This window comes from Heloderma suspectum, chromosome 2 (genome assembly GCF_057233095.1).
Source record: "Heloderma suspectum isolate Gila_16-S chromosome 2, 16-S_ref, whole genome shotgun sequence".
NCBI classification, from domain to species: Eukaryota; Metazoa; Chordata; class Lepidosauria; order Squamata; family Helodermatidae; genus Heloderma; species Heloderma suspectum.
Genome location: NC_139459.1, coordinates 238,710,605 through 238,719,201, shown reverse-complemented (window position 1 = coordinate 238,719,201; position 8,597 = coordinate 238,710,605). Strand labels below are relative to the sequence as shown.

General features: G+C 40.5%; 1 long non-coding RNA gene across 1 annotated transcript; it reads left to right on the top strand.

The window, feature by feature from the left end:
- Positions 1-233: 233 nt before the first annotated feature.
- Positions 234-8,333, top strand: LOC146354308 (uncharacterized). Its single transcript, XR_014787417.1, has 3 exons — positions 234-1,413; positions 6,155-6,247; positions 7,462-8,333. It is a non-coding gene; the product is annotated as an uncharacterized LOC146354308 (long non-coding RNA).
- The last annotated feature ends 264 nt before the right edge of the window (positions 8,334-8,597 follow it).

The window sequence follows — 8,597 nt, the reverse complement described above, 5'->3', positions numbered from 1 at the left end:
ACAGGGTCACGGTGAGTCCAGGAGGGCATGAGCAGGCATGAGTGAGGACAGGGGCTCAGTGGGCACAGTCTGGGGGTTGCAGGTGCAGGGGGCAATGGACTCCTGGACCCAGTCCGGCACCCGCAACATCCCTAAACTAAACCAATATGTAACAGGAATCAGACTTCTCCTTTCTGCTCTTTAGAAATTAAGGGTGCAACCCTAAGCAAGTTTAAATATGGCTGGGGAATACTGGGAGTTGTAGGACTTTTTTTCTGTTTAAACATGCATAGGATTGCACCCTAAAGCAATGTCAAACCAAGTGCAAACTACATGAAAAGTAAAACAACAACAACAACAACTCACAAAATATTTCACGTTTGAAACAGTTTGCAGTAGGTAACATTTGGATATGAAAGATATTCCCTATGCAGTAGGGCAGGATTTTCAAGCTTACACGGTTTGTCAAAAAATCAAATAAAAAAAATCAAAAAGCAATTCAACTTTAGAGGGAGAAATAGAGTAAAATAGTCTATGCTGATTTATGTTCTTAGTTGTACAATTACTTGGGCAGCTAGGTGACACTAAGGCAAAGAGGGTAGTTGGTGAATGGTGGAAAGAAGAACTAGTTTCACTTTTCCCACAGCATGTTGTCCAGACTGTCTGCTAACTCTGCATGTTGTCAGAGTGGAGACTTGGACCAAACTACACATTACATAAATGGATCATGTGCAGCGGATCCTGTCTTTTTTTTATATGCACAAGTATGGGGATGGGGTCTGATCAGGATGACTTGACACATGTAGGGGATGTTTGTTCCTTGTTTGTCAAAATTTGCCTGATTGCCTCCCTCCTGCATGGATGCTAAAAACACTCCAGTGGGGTGGGGTGTTGTTCCAAAAACCAAATGGTTGTGTGGGAGTTTAAACCTACTCTATCCATGCACGGTGATTGGGGCCCACATGCTTACTTGTGAGTAACTAAGAGAGGGTCAGCTACATACTACATATTCAATTAACAACAACAACAACAACAAAATGGTTTACATGTTGTGTTAAGGGCTTTCCATATTCACTCAACCTCCAAAATTCCAGGAATTTGCAGCTGTTAACAGATTTGTTATTTAGGGAATATGCATACATGATATCCTATGCAGTGGGTAGTTTCAGCTTCCCCACTACCTTGGAGCTGGATGGCTGTCAGTGGAAGAATGGTGGATCCAAGTCCCAGATGTGTGCGTTTGCTGGAATAGACATGGAACCTATGCAACTGAAGCTATCGCACAACTGAAGCTCCAGTTTCATGTCATAAGAACCCAAGCTGACAGCCGATACCATCAACACAGAACGATTGAATGACAGCGCTGAAAGGGAAATTCCTAAGAGATTATGGAGGCACACAAGCAGGACAGAGTTAGTAGCTGAATGTCAAGAGGTAAGAGTGATCACTGACATAAAGACAAGGCTCATGTGGTCATCCCTGACCTTCACTGAACATTACTGGATATAAATATTCAGTAAGAAAAACAATGATGTTTAATATTGTTGTTGCATGTAGCTGACATCCTTTCTCCTCAGAAGAGACATGTGGCTATCTATATCAGTAGTATGACCACTAGGTGTCATAAGGCAAAATGGCTAGTTGGTGGAAGAAAAGAATAATAATAGTTTCACTTTTTCTTCTACGTGGAGTCCAGATTCTCTTGTTAACTCTACAGATTTGAGAAAAAGGCTTCTAGTCCCCTCCCAGCTCCAAAACCCAGGGAAAGGCTTGTGGATATAATTATTCTGTTCTCCAATCTGTTTTTAAATATGGTTTCATTTTAACAGATACATTGCATTCTAAGCATTATTAATGCAGGCCCTATTCTAATGCAGGCCCTATTCTACGCATTATTAATGCAGGCCCTATTCTAATGCAGGCCCTATTCTACGCATTATTAATGCAGGCCCTATTCTAATGCAGGCCCTATTCTACGCATTATTAATGCAGGCCCTATTCTAATGCAGGCCCTATTCTACGCATTATTAATGCAGGCCCTATTCTAATGCAGGCCCTATTCTACGCATTATTAATGCAGGCCCTATTCTAATGCAGGCCCTATTCTACGCATTATTAATGCAGGCCCTATTCTAATGCAGGCCCTATTCTACGCATTATTAATGCAGGCCCTATTCTAATGCAGGCCCTATTCTACGCATTATTAATGCAGGCCCTATTCTAATGCAGGCCCTATTCTACGCATTATTAATGCAGGCCCTATTCTAATGCAGGCCCTATTCTACGCATTATTAATGCAGGCCCTATTCTAATGCAGGCCCTATTCTACGCATTATTAATGCAGGCCCTATTCTAATGCAGGCCCTATTCTACGCATTATTAATGCAGGCCCTATTCTAATGCAGGCCCTATTCTACGCATTATTAATGCAGGCCCTATTCTAATGCAGGCCCTATTCTACGCATTATTAATGCAGGCCCTATTCTAATGCAGGCCCTATTCTACGCATTATTAATGCAGGCCCTATTCTAATGCAGGCCCTATTCTACGCATTATTAATGCAGGCCCTATTCTAATGCAGGCCCTATTCTACGCATTATTAATGCAGGCCCTATTCTAATGCAGGCCCTATTCTACGCATTATTAATGCAGGCCCTATTCTAATGCAGGCCCTATTCTAAGCATTATTAATGCAGGCCCTATTCTAATGCAGGCCCTATTCTAAGCATTATTAATGCAGGCCCTATTCTAATGCAGGCCCTATTCTAAGCATTATTAATGCAGGCCCTATTCTAATGCAGGCCCTATTCTAAGCATTATTAATGCAGGCCCTATTCTAATGCAGGCCCTATTCTAAGCATTATTAATGCAGGCCCTATTCTAATGCAGGCCCTATTCTAAGCATTATTAATGCAGGCCCTATTCTAATGCAGGCCCTATTCTAAGCATTATTAATGCAGGCCCTATTCTAATGCAGGCCCTATTCTAAGCATTATTAATGCAGGCCCTATTCTAATGCAGGCCCTATTCTAATGCAGGCCCTATTCTAAGCATTATTAATGCAGGCCCTCTTTCCTTTTTGAGTCAGACTCTTTTTTTTTCTTTTCTTTTTGTCTTGCATCCTTTAGATATGACATCTCATTTTTCTCTCTTCTTGCTGCTCCTGGCTACATCTACTTCTACCAGTTTCTCCTTCCCAATACTTGCCACTGGCCACCTTCCCTCCTAACAACACAGAAGAAAATCAACATTTACCTGAACAACCCCTTTCAATGTGAAAAAAAGGCAATGCAAAATTTGCTTTACTTCCAGGGATTAAGTGCTATCCATGACTAAACTGTTAGCCTTTAGGGAAACAGTATTTGTGTGAGAAAATAGGTCAGTGTGAGAAGTCAGGTAACTCTGGTGTGTGTGTGTGTGTGTGTGTGTGTGCAGATGTGTTAGCTAAATGACACCATGTTGAAAATATTGTTTCTACTATGTTATTGTTCTGGTTTAATAGTTTGATAAATGAATGATTTATTAGTCCTCGCCCCCCCCCCCCACACACACAAGATGCTGAGGTGAAGGAAATGTTTTGAGCTTCGAACTTGAAGTCCTCACTGTTTAACTGTATGAAATACTTCTTAAGAAAAGACTGCAGGCTCTTATATCAATTATAAGACTGCAGGCTCTTATATCAATTATAAGACTGCAGGCTCTTATATCAATTATACAGGAGAGGGAAACATTTTAGAAAAAAGCAAGATGAGTAAAACATGGTCACACAAAATATAGCACAACTGAAGCCGTCAGGAGGCTGCAGGCCTAGAAAGGTCAATCAAGTGACAATGTTGACAGCCTGTGTTCCAGTCTTTGCCTCATTCAGGGAAACACTGCAGTACTCCTTGCAAACTATGCAAGTCCTACCCTGGCTCATTTTCCTGACATTTTGGCCTCAATCATTTGCCCTGTCAACTGTTTAAGCCACCTCAGCTGGAAGCCTCAGTCAGAGGAGCCAGCAGTTCAACTGTGCTATCAGCAGTGTGACTAAGGTCAAGCCTAGAAGACACCAAATGATTGCCAAACTTTTATTTTCTCGAATGCCTTAATCCTAGCTTTGCTGTCAACATGATTGTGTTTCGAATGGAGGATTTAGGGAGAAATATAGACCACCTTGAAAAGAAAACCCCTTAGCTACTGAAACTCCCACCTTATTTGCTGCCAACTGTTGTGTAACTAAATTCCGACAGCATTCATTCATTCATTCATTCATTCATTCATTTGACTATTTACAAACAAGCTTTATGTTCTTTACACTCAGATAATAATAGCCATAGTCCTTTAATTGTTTAACAAATAGACCAGCCCTCCCAAGCCTGGTGCCCTCCATATGTTTTGGACTGCAACTTCCAGGATTCCTGACCGTTAGCTATGCTGGCTTGGGCTGATGGGACTTGAAATCCAAAATATCTGGAGGGTACCAGGTTGGGAAAGACTGAAATAGAATGTACATGGTAGTTCTGGCCAGGATCTAAAGAAGCATGAAACTAAGTTCTGGAAGCCCACTAGTTTCTTCTTAAACACTCCTCCCCATCCTGTGTTGCAAACAATCTCCTTTTGAAACAGAAGGGGGTCTCAAAAACAGTTTGGGATGAAGCATGGAGTCAGGTATTAAAAGAAACAAAAATAAGTTTGTTTTTATCCAATAGTGTCATTCAACTAGCACAAACCTTCTGCTTCTTGGGGAAAAAAATCATCCTTTCACCAGTGTCAAATCCAGTACTTTGATTCCACTCATGAAAGCTGTAGCACAAGGCATTCCTTAAACAGTTGTGCAAGTTCTTTCACAATTTTATCAAGCTAGGTGTTGCTTGCACTAGTTATGCCAATTGTTCTGCCAGCAGTTGTGCAATAATGTTCTGCTAGCATAACATTGGATATAACCCATCGTGTGCTGAACTGCTATTTAAATACCTGCCAATTTGAGCCCTAGACAGATTCCACATACTAATATAATATTTTATTTACCACTATTACTGTTATTAATACTACTACTACAGCACAGAAAGTAAAAGTACTCTGCCCATAATTCTCTCTGCAAGGTGAATAAACTAAGCAAACATTTGTAAAACAATAAATGCTTTTTTGCCATGCATCACAGCTTCTCACTGTAGTTTTTGAACCATTGAAGTGATTTCTGTCTGACATGAAAATTAAAAAATGAGTTTCAAATGTAACTAAAAGTATAAAGTTTGTGAATGTAATGTAAAATAGTTTATCTGGATATTGTTACTGTTTTGCTGTCTTTTTATGCAAAGTGGCTTGGCATGGCTTGATTCTTGAAAAAAACACACTCTATGGCAGGGGTAAGCCTCCAGATGTTTTGGACTCTAACTCCCATCAGCCCCAATCATCATGGCCAATGGTCAGGGATTATGGGAGTTGTAATCCAAAACATCTGGATGTCACTGGGTTGCCTATCCCTGCTCTAAGGTATCATTACAATTTTTTTGAGCAAATGTAATCATCCACGTTCAGGAGGGCAGGAAGTTGGAACATGTTTTTCCAGGCTGTGTCTTCTTTTAGACAGACATACCACTATATCTAGGAACTACATCAGGGTTGGGCAACCATAATGCAGTGGGAGGCCAGATGACGCCCCACTTAGCCCTCCATGAGCCCTATGATATCAGAGGATATGACCCTACACCTGACATCAAAGGGGTGGGGCCATGCCCCTCACATCCTTTGGTTCCCAGCTGCTGAATTGGGAGGATGATCCTCTCAATGTGACTGCTGGGACCAGCTTTGCCTGTCCTGTGTCTTCTCCCACTCGGGAGAGGATTAAGGCAGGTGAAGCTACCACTCCTCCATTCCACTTGTTATCTCCGATTTGTGATAAAAGATAACAAGGGGATTCCTCTCCCCACTGCCTTACAAATCCCTGGTATCCTCCTGGCCAAGGAATGGAGCTTGACGAGGTGGCAGATCTGGGGAGGGGAATGGATGGGCCTTCAGCAGATTCTAACCCTCTATGAGCGGGATGGACAACCACCATGGGCCAGATTAGGTTCACAGGCTGGAACTTGCCCTCCCATGATCTTCATGCAAGCAGAATCAAGTTTTTAAGCATGGATTTGTAGCAGGATGGGGAATTTTACTCACAAAGAGGGGTTGTGCATTTGATCCTCAGGCTGATCCAGCTGGGGCTGCACACGTGTAACCTTTTCTAAAAAGTGGAACCCTACTCATCAGCTGTTCAGGAGGGAAACAGAGAGAGAAGTGGGTAAGTTCAGACCCTACCCCTAACAAATAATATCTGATTGATAGGATTTCAGGCTTCACTCTCTGTCAGTTTTCAGCTGCTGCTGACTGTACAAACAGTTCAAGGAAGTAGCTTATGTGTAGATGGCAAGAGTAATCTGGAGTTATTCAGGGTGATGTGTTGTGTGTTTGCTGCTGTGCCCCCATAATTCTCCTGTTATAACATGACGGAGTATTTAAATAACCTCCTTGTAGCTTCTACCTACTGGAAACATGGGGAATGCTTGGCAATTTTCCGACTGCTTTTTACTGATGATTTGAGGCTTTTGAATGCAGGGAAACTAGTCTCAAACTACAAACTCATCCTCATCGACAACAGTGAAATGCCTATTGGTGTAACTCAGGGGTAAGGATGGGGGAGAAATTTGCATTTTAATTAGTGCCATGCCTAACATTTCTCCCACATTGTTTTTGACCATTGTCATTCAATTTGATAAAAAAGAAATTGCTTTCGAAAAGAAATTTAAAGAAGAAATTTTGGAAAAGTTCTCATGGGTTGGGTTCAGGGTTCTTGTGTTCCCTTTATTTAGGAGTATGTAGGAGTGTCCTGTCTTTCATTGTCCTGAAATCTTTCTTTTTCTTATGCCACTAAAAATTAAAGGCCACTTTGCTGAATTTCCTCAAATTTTCTTCCCTGTATTTTGGTGGCTTTTGCCTTCCCTCTCCCTGCCACTTCCAAAGCCCCAGAATGATCCTATGTATGGGGTGTTGTGAAGGATACAAAATGGGGGCCAGGCTGCCAATGCACTTGCTGCTGTTGCCACTTGCAGTGACCATGAAGAAAAACAAAACCCCATAGGAAAAAAAAGAAAGAAGCTGTGGTGAGCCAGTGGTGAGCCCTACCTGTGAGAAATTGTTGGAGAATTTCTCCTCCCACTGCATAAACTCGGTGAAATTCTCCTCCCAATTTCTGCACCCACAGATAGAGTGGAGAATTTCAAGAGGTCATTTGTGCACAGGTCTCATTTTAATGAGAGCTTACCTACTTTTTTCACTTAAGAACCAATACACAAACTGAAACTCATGTTATCCTTCAGAATTCAGACTTGTCCAAATTTTGCAATGAAGTTCTATAATAATACAAAAATCATGTATTAATTAAAATAATGTTTTTAAATGCACTATATTATGAAAATTGCTTGCAAAAATTGTTGTTGTTTTTTTGGGTGCATACAGACAACTGACAGAATCCTCACAGGTTCCCCACTGCAGACCTTCACCCCCAAATGTGTGGAAGGTGATGGGGCCAGAAATGACTGAGGTCTTGATGGAAGAGGCAGAGCTACCATTCTCCTCTCCAGTCCTAACATGCTCAGCTGTGCTCTTCCTCACTAAATTCTAATTGTGTGGTGGACTTGAAAACCCAGCGAATATTGGCTGCTATGAAGTAAGGAAATAGCTAGGATAATTTATTTACTAATTGTTACTTCACTTATTTTTTAGGGAACACACACACACACAGAATTGGTTTGTATAATTGGTGATTATAATTGGTTTGTATAATTGATGAAATGTGCTCATCAGTGACAATAACTAGAAATGGCATTCTAAATCCTTTATTAATTTTAATAATAGCCTGATCATATGATCTCAGCAAATATTAAGAAGATGAGCATTTGGATGGGCAATATATTTTGATAATATGTTTTGACACATGAATAAGCAATTAAATAATTGGTTTTACTTTATTTTTATTGCTAAAAGATTTTTTTTTCATTTAGGCTGTAAATATTCCCAATAAGGATCTGTAGTCTACAATAATAAACCCAGATTTCACCAAGGATCATCCTGGTTACTTTATTTGTACTGTTTTATTTGATATTGTATGTATCAATATTTTTTTAGGTGTATATTTAGAAACACGATGGCTACTTGTAATTGTTCCTATTCTATTTTTGTACACTGGTCTTAGTTTTTCTGTAGTTCATTTGGTATGTGGTTGTAAATCATATTTATTGCTTTTCATTTGTTATGTTGTGAGCCACTTTGGACCCAATTTTGTGGGAAAATGGCATACAAATAAATAGATAATGATGATAATGAATACTAAGTTCTTGTCTTGAGTATTATGGATATAATTTCTAGAACTAGTGGCCCTCATATGCCTGTCTCAGATTAGCAAATCATTGATCCTGGAGCAAGATCTCCCTAGCACCTCCTCATGGCAGCAGCCCCTGGTTTATGAATGTGCTTCCACCTGTGTTTCTAAAACAAAGAGAAGATAACGAACAGTCATGCTTTGATTGGTCCCCCTATCTCCTTCTTCTCCTTCTTCTCATAATTAGCTTCCATCGCATCAGTTTTCTTTGATT